This window comes from Rhinolophus sinicus, linkage group LG04 (genome assembly GCF_036562045.2).
Source record: "Rhinolophus sinicus isolate RSC01 linkage group LG04, ASM3656204v1, whole genome shotgun sequence".
Classification (NCBI taxonomy): domain Eukaryota; kingdom Metazoa; phylum Chordata; class Mammalia; order Chiroptera; family Rhinolophidae; genus Rhinolophus; species Rhinolophus sinicus.
The window spans coordinates 60,375,000-60,388,965 of NC_133754.1; the positions used below are offsets into that span (position 1 = coordinate 60,375,000).

At 40.4% G+C, this 13,966-nt stretch overlaps 1 protein-coding gene across 22 annotated transcripts in view; it reads right to left on the reverse strand.

Moving 5' to 3' along the window:
- TACC1 (transforming acidic coiled-coil containing protein 1) overlaps positions 1–13,966 on the reverse strand; it is a 99,408-nt gene that overhangs the window by 54,629 nt on the left and 30,813 nt on the right. The window lies entirely within an intron of this gene.

The window sequence follows — 13,966 nt, forward strand, 5'->3', positions numbered from 1 at the left end:
GAAATAGAATAATAGTCTTTCTCCTGCAGCCATTATATTCCCTCTTCTCTCCCCTACCTCCAAAATAAAATAGATCTCTCAAATGATGCATCTAGAATACTCGAAGAGCATTGATCACCTGGCCTGAATTTTCTGAGATTATCCTGATATCCAATATTCTATCCACTATCCTTGTAAATACACGTCCTCATTTTCGATGTGTGAAACATTGTCCTTTAGAAGTTCAAAGGTAACAGATTGGGAGAGCATTTGGAAAGGGCAGCAGACATTCACTGATAAGAGGGTGTGGGGAAAAGTGTCCACCAGAAGAATAAAACCACAAAAAGCTTTCCCAAATAATTGGGACACCCACTCTGCCTAAATCCTCACTCTGGGGACTTGGGGGGATTCCATCACAGTAACGCATGTGTTTGTGACAGATAATCTTCCTGTATTTCTAAGAGATTAAAAAGATGGGAAACTAGGAAGCAAACTCCCTAGCATGATACGTGGCCTCCTGTTACTTTCAGTTTTTATCTTTTTAGAGTAAAGGTTAACTGCCATATTTTGGTTCTGAAACTAGGTGTATGTGAAAATTGAAGGAAAATATGTTCTTTTACTTCTCTGTTATAGTACAAAGAGAAGAGAGGGGAAAGCTGTCTGTTTTGCATGTGTTAAATTTTTTTAAAAACTCCAAATATTAATACATCACTCATTTTATTCACTAGTAAAGATAAGCTAAACAACTGGCTGAATAAATGGAAAGACATTACAATGTTCCAATGTGGTAAAATTAAATATTGTAAAGATGGCAATACTACCCCATTAATTTATAGGTCTAATGCAATTTTCATTCAAAATTCTTAGGGATTTTTCTTAGAATTTGTCAATATTTTTCAAAAGTTTATCTGGAAAAATAAACTGGTGAGCATATTTTAGATTCTTAAAAAAAAAACAGAGTCAAGATGGGGATTAGATCTACAAGATAGTAAGATATATTGATGCAAAAATAGGCATATTCTTATTCTGTGAAACAGAACAGAAAGCCCAGAAAAAGACCTTACAAGATATAGAAATTTATTATATGATAGAGAATATGTTACAATACAGTGGGGAAGGGAAGATTATTTAATAAATGGTTGGAGAATAATTGGTTGTGTGATTGAAAAGGGGACTATATAGTAAACCCGAAAAGGTCAGGGGGTGCCACATGGCAGGCCTTACAAGCTCAGTGATCAAAATTAACCCCACAGGATGGTCTGATCATAAATTGCTAACTGGGCAGGTCATGGCAGGTAGTCATGTTCGAGACCTATAGTTTCCTTAACAAAGGTCAATCTTTACCTTAAGCGACCTTGTCCATTGTTCTTACACATCTAGAATACCATACCTTTGAAATGTCAATAATTTTCTTTTCCAGACCCGTGGAGGGTATAACCGTGGGCACCAGGGCACAAGACCACCAGAGCAGGAGACCATTAAACTCCTCATTGTTATCTTGTTGCCCGCATACCATCTCTATTTACTATAAATATTAAATGTTAACTACACTATACCCACAAATGTAAAAGAAGTATGTTTCTCCATTTTGCTTTTAATCCAGTCCTAGACATTTCCCCACTTTGCTTTCTCCCACCCCCTTAATCCACCACCAATGGATTTCATGTAATCTTCCTTATATTTTTTCCTTTGATTCTAAATGCATAAAAAGAAGTGCAAAATTGCCATTCTCTGGAGCATTTTTTCAATTAATCGAGATCTTGCTTCTGGGCATGCCCTCAAAATTTTGGCTCTAATAAACTCATAGACTTTTTCTATAGGTTTGGACATTCTTTCGTCGACAGTTGGCAATGGGAAAACAGACCAAGTTAAACTTTTACCTCAGAGCCTAAACCAAGATAAATTCCAGATGGATTAAATGGCTAAATAATAAAAATAAAACCATGGGGAGAAAACAATGTAGAAGCAACAGAATCTGTCAAAGCTTTGTTGGAAGGAAACTGTCCAAACTTCGAAATAATTAACGAAATAACACACAAAATAAAGATTGCAGATTTGGCTACATAAGAAGAGTAAGGCTTCTAAATGTTTGCCTTCAAATAAAAGAGCAAATCAACAGGCCGTGGAAAATAGTAGCAACCAAAAGCTAATATTGTTATATCCTAAGGAACTCATAAAACCAGTAAGATCATCTAAACCCCAACAGAGAAGTGAACAACTGTAATTGCTTACTATGGATCAGACACTATGCTAAGTGCTTTACATGTATTATCTCATTTAATGCCCACCCTCTTGCCCCCTAGACTCATGAGGAAGGCATTATTACAGACTAGTCAAGTTGGTTACATTTTCAACTTCTAGAGCAAGGGTTCCCTGATCTGGGTTTAGCAAGGAAGGATTTCAGAAGATCATATCCTCCTTGAAATTACATGCCAAATTGTGTGTGTGTGCATATTTGCATCCATCTCTCCCCTCCTCTTCCACATATACAGTCAAACTCCACACCAGAAACAATGCTTTAGGATAAAAGATTACTTTTCTAATCTGAAAGTGGAACTAACAGAAGATTCTCTTCCTCTAACAGTTACAAGAAAGTTCTAACCAAAGGGGCCCTTACTCGGAGAACCTAGACCTGCCAGAAATTAATACAAGCAGCAGCAAGCTTGGATGACATGCAGCGGGTGAAAAGGGAAAGAACACCCAGTGGGCAGCCTGGGGTCTAATCTAAGTGACCTGCTGGTGACTAAAGTGTGACACTCTAATTACATGGAGGCATTTGCCTGGAGAGCCAAGGTGCCATTAAAACAGAGATTTTCCCAGGAATTCTTATTGCTACACATGAGAGTCCTCAAAAACACCCACGTAGGCCAGGATATAAAAGGTGAACTTTATGTGGTAGATGCAAAGAAAATCAATTTAAACATCTCTCTCTTTGGGGTGCTTTCTCTTTTGATGTTCTTCCCTTTAGGGTGGTTTCTTCCAAGAAACTATGTGGATGAGGCAGAAGGGACAACTAAAAGCCTCTTCCCTTCTGAGAAAAAGTTGCAAGAGTGGTGGAGCTCAGTGGGAGATGGAGGCATGGAACAAGTTGGCAAGGCCCAATTTTGCATATCAGGAAGCTTAAGAATTTGGAGTGCTCTCTTTAAGAAAAATACAAGAGGACCTCATGAACACAATGCTAGGGCCCCTTTGGAAAACTACAAGAGGGCCTGTACAAATGAGGGGTCCTGAAGTATAAGCTTCATTAGCTTCGTGGTAAATTCAACCCTGCCCAGAGGGCGAGAGAGATCCCTGTATCTTAGAAGTGATGCAGCTAGCTGCACAACTTGGTATGTGAAAATATTGAGATACTGAGGGAAGGAGGTCACACTGACCTCTTCTATCTTTTAGAGGAACTGAAAAACGTTAACTGTTGGAAACTTGATAAAATTGTCAAAAGATATCTCCTACATGAATTGTGAAACAAAACTCATGGCTCTATTCCTTTTGTACCAGTGAATACACACACACACACACACACACACACACACACAATTTTAATTAAGATTAAAAAAGAAAAACTGTAATACTTTAGCATTGTGTACTTCATGCATCTTCATCCTTTGAATTTCTACAAGACTACCATGGGAGACTCTAACCTTCTAACTTCCCCCTACATCCATTACTTCCTTATTTCTTCCAGTAAAAGAACCCCCAGAGTTTTTGCTGGGTACATGGCCACCCAGCTAGAGGCCACATTTCCCAACTAGAGCCCTTCTCTGCAGCTAGGCGTGGCCTTATGACTCAGTTCTGACCTGTGTGATGTGAGACGATGGTAGATGCAATTGGGGGGCAATGCCTTTTTTTAAAAATGGCTTGTCTTGCACTCTCCTTCCCCCAACCCATGGGCTGGGAGTGAGCTAGTTTCTATTCTGTGAATGAGGATGAAGGGGAGCAGAATAAGCCACAGCAAAATGTGTCACTCTGACATGTGGATTACTTTGACCTGAAGACAATCAAAACCTAACAGGCTCAGGAAAAACTTTTACTTCTTCCTTAACTACCTAAAAGAATTTAGATGGGGGCTTGGCTCAGAAAGAGAGCCATTACCAGAGATAAGTGTGTGGCAGGGCAAACTTCTAACTACCTTTGAATTACCCTCCTCCCTTTTGTAGCCCCTGGCCTACCTGCCTTTGGGTCATATTTTTATGGGTATCTTGTATACATAAAATTAGTTTTTCTCCTGTTGATTTGTAGTATGTTATTAGACCAAAGAACCTGGATGGGAAGAAGAGAAAACTTTCCTCCCCTACAAGGACCACACTTGGGAGATGGTGAAGAAACAAGGCGGACAGGGCTAGGCCAGACTGAGTTGCAGAGCAGCCTGCTGCCCTAGACTAATCGCCACTGAGTGAGGACTGCTGAGTGAGAGAGAAGTAAAAGTCCGTCTTCTCTGCACTGTTGTATCATTGGGTCTCCATTATGGCGGCCTCGCCTCCCCATTAACAATACAACCTTTTTCAGGCATTTCAGCATCTAAACTCTTATATTTAGAGTCTTCAAAAATTCATCGTATATCTCAGTGGTGTCCTTTTCGTAAGGCCAAAAAATTCCCCAACCATGAGACTCAAGCCTGCCGTGTGAATGAGCTGGTCTAACTATCCTGAAAACAGGACTGAGCCCACCTTTCTCCTCACTGTAATGACTTCAGTTGGAATGATGACTTTCTGGAAATTAGGCATTTGCATATTTAAAGATGACAGGTGTGGACAAAGAAGCTGAAGGGAGTAGGGAGCCAACACTTAGTTTCCAAGCAAGGCCAAGTCTTCCAGGCAGAATGTATTTGGATATTATACGAAGGACGTTATCTTCTTTGGGGAGAAAAATAATATGGTAAGTCCAGAAATACTATATAATAAATATGAGTATTTTTCCAATTCAAAGGCTAAAATAATAACTGACCCACATTTTATAAATGAATTAATCATTATTGTTCTTTGGCTTTAACACTAACTGGTATTAGTGATGATTTCCTGTACTTACCCACAAAATATTTTTTTAGAAACTATTTTCTTATGGAGTCATAATTCATCAAGTTATTTTGTTGTATTACAAAATTCTCATAAGCAGGGCTATTCTTACTGCTTTTCTCGGTAACTAATCACATTTGATTTTGAAGGGGACTAAAGCTTTGCCACCCTAAAGCTACCCTTTGGGATATTGATTTTTAAGCTGGTTATTAAGAAATAAAAGAATGTTTATTTCAGAAAGAACATTTGACCCTACCCCTTTCCTGCCTAAGAGATTCAGATGGAAAGGCCTGCTCCAGGAAGGAAATCTTAGGATGTCCCCTTTAGCGTAATTTGAATTAAATATGGTGGATGGGAGGGCCCCATGCAGGGGCCTGGAAGCTAGATCACACCGTGTGTCCCACTGAAGCAAGAATTCTCCTGCCATGTGTGTCCCGCTCTTCCTCAGTTACCTGTAAATCACCCATTCTCACTTTTGAAACCTAAGATCCCGTTCCCCACTTTTCTCCTTTGTCCAAAATGACATATGTAGCCAATTTTGCCTCATTGTCTTTGAAATTTTCATGCTTATGTGAATTCCCCATGCATGCATATTAAAATTTGATTTTCTCCTGTCAATCTGTCTCTGTTAATTTGATTATTAGCCCAGCTAGAAGAACTTAGAAGGTGGGAGGAGAAGTATTTTTATCCCCCATAATACAGTAATATCATGTATTTTTTATTTCCTTTGGCCAAGGCATAGATAGCTACTGAGTAGAATGTATCTGTTTTAAATAGTTTTCAGAACAAATAAGTGACTGACTCCAAACCTAAGCATCCACCCCAGAGCTCACTGAACCACAGGAATTTTTAGTTGGAAAGGACTTCTGCCACAGGTCACTGGGCCCAATATCCTGGTGTTTAGATGAGTCCTTGAGTCATTAAGGATTGCCCGAGGAGTACTCAGGCACCAACGTTTGCACGACTAGGACTCATGTGTCTTGGATGAGAAATATGAATTCTAGGCTTTCTCCCCAACCCTGAAGGATATGCACACCTGGTACGTGTAAGAGAGATACAATGCCCCCCCTCAATTCACCTCATTTTAAATGGTAACATGAACTATGTTATAAAGCATAGAATTCTTTTGTATACAAATAACATCGTGGTTTGTTTTAAAAATATTTTAAATACCTTTATTGTTTAAGGCACAATAATACATACGTTCATTCTTTCATTCAATCATTCCACAAATAATACAAGTGACAAAACGGACCCAGTTCTTGCCCTCATGGAGCTTGCATTTTAGTGAGTTTAGCTGGCAGAGAAATAAATATGTAACTTACAAACTGTCATGCATGATATATAAGAAAAGTGCAGGGGGCTATGAGAAAAGCCAAAGAGGTCTGGGTGGGGGGGATTAGTGGAGACTAATCAGGGAGTCAGGGGGCAGCTCTGAGGAAGTGAGCCTGGGAAGTGTGAGGGGCAACAGGGTCCTACAGAAGGAAGCACAGAGTCCTACAGAAGGAACCAGAGCTTTGGCTTAGGAGCAAGGGTGGCTAAAGCAAGCGAGGGGGAGAACTGTCATGCTTGTGCTTAGGTTGCTGAAGTAGGAAAGAAAGGCACAGGTTGGCGGGGGGGGCACATTAAGGATGACGGTCTTTGAAAAAATGAATTTTTGATGACACGGGAAAGTACAAAGAAGAAGAAAACCTTACCCATAGTCATGCTTTTAATAGTCACTGTTAAAATGTCGGTGAGCAGATCTGGGGTGGATGCTTTTATCTTTTACATCTGGAATCAAACTATTTATGTTTTTCTACTTATTATCTGTCTTTCCCGACTAGAAGTGCTCTCTACGAACAGAAAGCACCTTGTCTATCTTGTTCTGTCTGATCCATTGTATCTGGCGACTGAATGAATAGACAACCGCTCCAAATTCTCCTCTGACATATACACAAGCAAAGTCAAAAAAATAAAAACATATACGCAAGCATGTATTTATAAGCAGAGATAGATAGTTGGATACAGATACTTTTAAACAAATGGAATTTAAATATATATACTGTCCTGAGCTAGAGGTGAGGACACATTCCCTACTTCTGTTTTCATCATAGCTCTGATGGGGGGGAGGAAGTGGGAGGAAGTGGGGAGCAGGATGCAGCCAAGACCCTTCCTGCCCCCAACACAGGCCAGGGGTTCTGATCACCTTCTCTTAGCTGCATAACAAGACTGCGTGTTTATATAATTTACATCATTTGCTCTCCATGGAGGGCTACTTAGGGGATTCCTTCTTCCTCATTAGAAATGATACCGTGATGAACCACCCTAGACATGCATCTTTTCACACGTACACAATTATTTCTTAGAGTTAAAACTCTAGAAGTGGGATTGTAGTGTCAAAATACGTTTTATAGTTGGATACATAGAGCCAAACTGCCCTCCAGAAAGGTTGAACTAATTTACATTTTTAAACAACAGTGTGTGAGACAGCCTTTTCCCTAAACATTAACACTGAGTTTAGTCAGTCTTCTCAAATGTTGGCAAATAAGTGGAAATGATAAACGATTGTTGATTTTATTTTAACACATTTGATTATTAATGAAGTCTGAACATCTTGCAATGTATTTATTGAAACACTGACTGACTTCCTTCTTCCCCTCCCCCCTTTGCTTTCTTCCTTTCTTTATTTTTTGTAAATGGAGTTTAAGTTCTTTGCCTTGAATCAGTAGCACTAAATGTGTGGTCCCTGGCCAGCAGCGTAAGCATCACCTGGGGATAGGAAACCCACATTTTTTTTTAATTAAAGTTTATTGGGGTGACAATTATTAGTAAAGTTACACAGATTTCAGGTGTACAATTCTGTAATACATCACCTATATCTCACATTGTGTGTTCACCAGCCAGAGTCAGTTCTCTTTCCATCACCATATATTTGACCCTGTGTACCCTCTTCTAGAGCCCCCCATCCCCCCCTTACCCTCTGGTAAACCCTAAACTATTGTCTATGTCTATGAGTTTTTGTTTCTTCATTTGTTTGTCTTGATCTTTTGTTGTTTTCAGTTTTATATCCCACATATCAGTGAAATCATATGGTTCTCTGCTTTTTCTGTCTGATTTAAGGAAATCCAAATTCTTGAGCTCCACCCCAGACCTACTGAATCAGAAACACTGGGGGTGGCCCAGCCATCTGGGTGCTTTCCTGATGCCAATGCACGATGCATGCTAGAGTGCCTTAAATCATTGTTTTTTTAGTCACACTATAGACTCCCTCTGTATACTGAAAACATGTCTCTAACCTCCAAACTAGAGACAAAAAGCTTTCTGATCAACAGCAAGTTCAATATTTCCTCCTCAAATGGTATTTATGGACTGAATAGCATTTGCTGTTTCCTTTCACCCACAATATTCTGAATGATCTCACCAAAACCCACGCGTGCATAGCATCACTCAGCACCTAACTCACAACAGCCGAATTGCAGCCCTTAGAGGTGTTTCCCTACCCTTGTCTGTCTAACATCATTCCCCCTTCTTTGAGCAACAATCCCTATTTTCTTTGAGGACCCCCCTGCCCCCCACCCTCAGGGCCTGTGGTTTGGATATCCTGGCTGCTGATGCTGGGGTAGGAAAGTGACTCAAGCCTGACTAAATAGTACGTCCCACCACCACGCCCCCATCCTCCCACCCCAACACTTGGCGCAGCACAGGCACATGACCCAAGTCCATCCAATTCATGTTTCCTGACAATGTCTCTAAACATTTTCACCACTACCTCCCTATTTTCTGTATCAAATCTGGGGCCTCTTGGCAGGATTCTGAAGGAAATCCAGCATCCTCAGGGAGGAGGACATACAAAAAAGCTGCCCACGGAGCCACCTGTAAGAGAAACGTCCTTTACCATGGCAACTGCGGTGTATCCAGCAGGCAACCCCAGAGTCAGGCAGAGTCTGTTTCAGTGATATCAGCAGACCGTATGTGCAGAAATATGACTCTGCACTGGAATTAGCCAACATGATGGGCATTTTCATTAGTTGGTTCAATGATCCCTTTATTTTAAATGCTCTGTAAGCCTCAAGTAATGACAGCTGGTAGACACATTTCCCAGGCTGCTGGTGCCAGGAATGGATACACAGAGATTGTGTGGCAACATTCTTTAGCCTCATTCCACAGCTCCTGGTACATCTATCTGGTAGAACGTTGCGTCAGATGTTCCCAGAATTACCTCTCCCTCACCAACACCATCAAGAGCCAAATTTAAAGAAATTCCCTAACTCTCAGAGATATTGAAGTGTCTTTATAAGTGTAAAATATCCTGCTGGAATTTTTCTCCCCTTAGATGCTGGGTTTCTTCCCCCTCAGATAAGATATTCAGAAGCGTTTTCTGTTCAGCATCCACACTTTAATTAAAACCACTCATTCAACAACATCTCTCAGTATGGGCAAGGCATGCCACGGGAACTGCTTATTCTCTCTGAACTCAGACACATAACACAGGCACATTACAGACAGCATAATGCTAGGCGCTGATGCGTTTCGCACACCCTAAGCCTCCTCCAAGCGATGAAAGAAAGGGAAAGCTCAAGAATGACCAAAAAAGGAAACAACATGATCCAGCTCCCATAGAGGGTGCAAAGGGAAGAAATATGGGGGCAAGGGAGAAAGGAGGACGGGAGGGAAAGCCCAGGGTGGTGATGTTACTGACTGCAAAAGTGAAATGTAAACCCCAGTCCACACTCCCCTGAAGATTATTTTGGAAGGCAAGAAAGCTACGGCTCCTCGGGAGATATTTTCACACTGATAAAACAATGCAGCATCAAAAACCTCTCTGCTTTGTAAAGAACGTGAGAAATCTGGCATTTGATGCTGTCGGCTGGAGTATTCATACTCTACACGAGACACACAAGACAGCCCTGAACAGAGCTCTTTGGTTCAGCAGGGGAAACCATAGTCTTTTGACATCTCTATGTGTGAAACTGTCACTGCTTTGTGGGGAAGAATTTGTGGGAAAGTCAAGGCTGGCTGCCTGGGCACAGGCTAGTACACATGTGTGTACACACACACACACACACATATCTCCCACACAGTCACACATACACAGAGACACATATCTCTCACACAGTCTCACACACACACACAGGCATACAGTCACACACAACTTTCTAGCACTTCAGTCACAAAAAAATCCTCTCAGCCCCACTGACCATGCAAACGGATATGGAATCAATCAAACAAAACAGAGAATTATCAGGGGCTTAAAAACTTTTACTTAAAAGAAAAAGACCATAAACTGGAAAAGGACTGCCAAGGGAGAAACACAAAGAGAAATTAAAAAGAGTAGGCCTAGGGAAACAAAGACTGACAAAAAGAGATGTTGGAAGAGCCAGTCAAGTATTAGAATCATTTAGATATTGGTCTCTGAAGAATATTCCTCCGGAGCTGGAATAACTCACTCTTGTTAAGGGAGACTTAGCACCTTGCTAGGTCGAGGAAGAACTAGTCTCCCCCTTTCTGTCTGCGAATAAAGCCTGTGTCTGCTATAGTACATACAGATTTGCCGGCCAGGAGCTGCAGCAGCCACCAGAGGGCACCAGAAAACCCTGTCACAAATTCAATCAACAATTGTTTTTAAGAGAATTCCTTCAAGATTTGTATTTCTGTAAATACAAAAAGTCACAATGAACCACCTCTGAATCCAACACAGGGTATTTATACTACAGTTCCATCAGTGAACACTAATGAACTATAGGAAGGAGGACGAAGACTTCTAACTTCTCAGAAGCCACAAAAATTATGCTCTGAACCAGGTGATTTGGAGGAGTGAAGAAAAACACACCCATGAGAGGTAGGATCTTAGCCAGCAGAAGTAAACGGAAGTAACAAAAAATTCAATTTCCTCCTCCTTCGTTCCCTAATCTATTTTCTTTTCTCCTACTTGTACTGTAAATTCGTATCAGATGACGTTCTCATTCTATCCAACCCAGCAAAGGAGTCGGCTAAAGAAATAGTCTTGCTCACCTCAGGCCAACCTCTACCAAAAACTAAGCAGACGGTGGCTGGCGCCCCCTGGTGGGAAGACTGGAAAACAGCGCCTTCTACCTGACAAGAAGCAAGGAGGTAGAAAACAGGTAAAAGAGGCCTACTCCAGACTACACCTACTACTTCTGTCTCTCTTCCTCTCTGCTATTGTCAGCTACTCCTAAAATTTGGGTACATCTCTTAGTTCTAATCTCATCCTCAAGGGAACCTGCCAACCTACACTTGGGGTATCAAATGAAAAGGTGGCCCATGTTATTCAGAACTTGACTTGCGTTCCCAAATGTCATGACTTCAAGCTACTGGACATTTATTAGGAATCATGGCTTCAAAAATGGTGAAACCAGTGAATACACAGGTTTGAAAAGGCAAAGGAAGGAATAGGGGAAGGGACAGAGACAGGAAGACACTATTAGACTCAGAGAAATGCTTAGAAAGTGATTTGGCAGGTAAAATGTCAGTCATCTTCCCACCATTATATCTTGCCTAAGCCTTCCTAGTTTTGTTTTCTCAAACCCCTATTTAAGAACAATTTTGATGTAGCCGTAGAAACATAACATTTTGCAGTTGTTAAGAAAGCAAGGCTCAGACAAAAATAATTCAGAAAAGAAACCCAGGAAAGGCATTCTATCTGCTCTGTGTAAATGCAATACAACATATGGATATTTATCTACAGAATGCGCTGGACAATGTTGTCTCAAATATTTACTTTCCTGAAACTGTTATCAGTAGGGAAAGAGCCATAAAAACTTACTTTCTAGCAGATAAACAGAAGCCTCTGCTGGTTAATGAGTTCCTATGTGGCAGACCCACTCTGGAAATTACTGGTAATTTTGTTTCTTCTGCTTCAGCCAGGTTCACTAGATCAGAATCCCAGCTCTACCATTTACTAGCTCTGTGGCTTTAGTTTCTCAAATTTTCCAGGCCTCAGTTTATTCATCTGTAAAATGGAGATGGAGAAAATAAAATCTACTTCATAGGGTCCATGAAAGTATTAAATGAGATAATACATAAGCTTCAGGATCTCTGACACTCATAACTTTTATATATTGCATATATGTATATTTTCATTTGGAAAAAGTCTATAAAAGTTATGTCATGTTATCAAGGGATCTGTGACCCAAAGAAGTTTTTAAGAGCTATTGCTCTAAAGTGAAGCAACTTTGCAAGATTCTTAGTAGTTCTCATCAGTGACATACCATGTCAGACTTTTATGGAGACATGCAGGACGAGACAGATGTATGGGTTATATTAGGAGAACTATCCTGCTTTCAGAAAACAGATATGACTCCAAGTTTCTATGTAATACCCCTAAATTTCAGAAGGCCAAATATAATTTTTTTTTGCCTATAATTGTTATTATAACATTTGCAGAAGACATACCATAAGATTGGTCAAGGCGAAACTATAATATATAGGCAAAAAGAAAATTACATCCAAAGTGTTCTTAAAAGTAAGAATTCTGAGAATGAAGAAATGTGAAAGTGAGGGATTCTCTCACTCTCCAAGATTACCCAGTTGCCACAGAGAGAAGAGGTAGAAGATAAAGGAAGAATACAGAGTAGTGGTTTACCATTTGCCAATCCTTACATAAACCTGCTAGAACTTTATATCATACTAGTACGAAAAATAAAGTCTAGACTGTACAGGAAAAATGTAAGCCTGACGAAGCATGCAGATATCCTGAGAAAGTTTGACAGCACCACTGTTTCCACATAGGAAGCTAAATTGTTTAAAATGAAACCTTTAAATGGACTACAGATTGATCTAGTTCCATGTAAAATCTATGAGAAAAGCTCAATCATGAATGTCCTTTTTTTCGAAGCTCCATTCACAAGGTCACCTCCAGTTATCTGACTGGCAAATGTCCTGTCCATAATACTACAAAAATTTTTCAAATTTTGTACATTTAGAAATACTTTCCTCTGCTCGTGTAAATAATAAATAATATTCACAGTGCCTGAACATAAGAAGGCAGTCAATTAATATTTCTTGAATGAATGAAAATGGAAAGAGAAAAACCATCTAGAGTTAAACATAAGAGGTTTTAATATTGAATTTTTAAAATGGTGAGAAGAGAAAAAGACTATCTAATATTTCATACTAGTACTGGAGTAACTATTTATCTATTTTTTTTTATTTTTTTTTTAAAGCTGTGAATATTTTTATTTTATTTATTTTTATTTATTTATTATTTTTTTTTTTTTTTAAAGATTTTATTGGGGAAGGGGAACAGGATTTTATTGGGGAACAATGGTCAAATTGTTGTCCTTTCAGTCTTAGTTGTGGAGGGTTCTGTTCAGCTTCAAGTTGTTGTTCTTGCAGTCTTAGTTGTGGAGGGCACAGCTCAGCTCCAAGTCCAGTTGCCGTTGCTAGTTGCAGGGGGCACAGCCCACCATCCCTTGCGGGAGTCGAACCGGCAACCTTGTGGTTGAGAGGACAGGCTCCAACCAACTGAGCCATCCGGGAGCTCAGCGGCAGCTCAGCTCAAGGTGCCGTGTTCAAGCTTAGTTGCAGGGGGCACTGCCCACCATCCCTTGCGGGAGTCGAGGAATTGAACTGGCAACCTTGTGGTTGAGAGCCCGCGCTCCAACCAACAACTGAGCCATCTGGGAGGCAGCTCAGCTCAAGGTGCCATGTTCAATCTTAGTTGCAGGGGGCAGAGCCCACCATCCCTTGCGGGACTCGAGGAATTGAACTGGCAACCTTGTGGTTGAGAGCCCACTGGCCCATGTGGGAATCGAACCGGCAGCCTTCGGAGTTAGGAGCACGGAGCTCTAACCGCCTGAGCCACCGGGCCGGCCCTATTTATCTATTTTGAAAAAAAAAAATGTTAGAGCCTTATCTTACCCTAATGATTCTAGAAATTTCAGATAGGTTTATTATAAAGAGAAGAAAGTCATAAAACAACTAGAAGAAAAAAGTTATTTCGTTTTGGGATAGGGAAGAGCTTACTAAGCACAAAG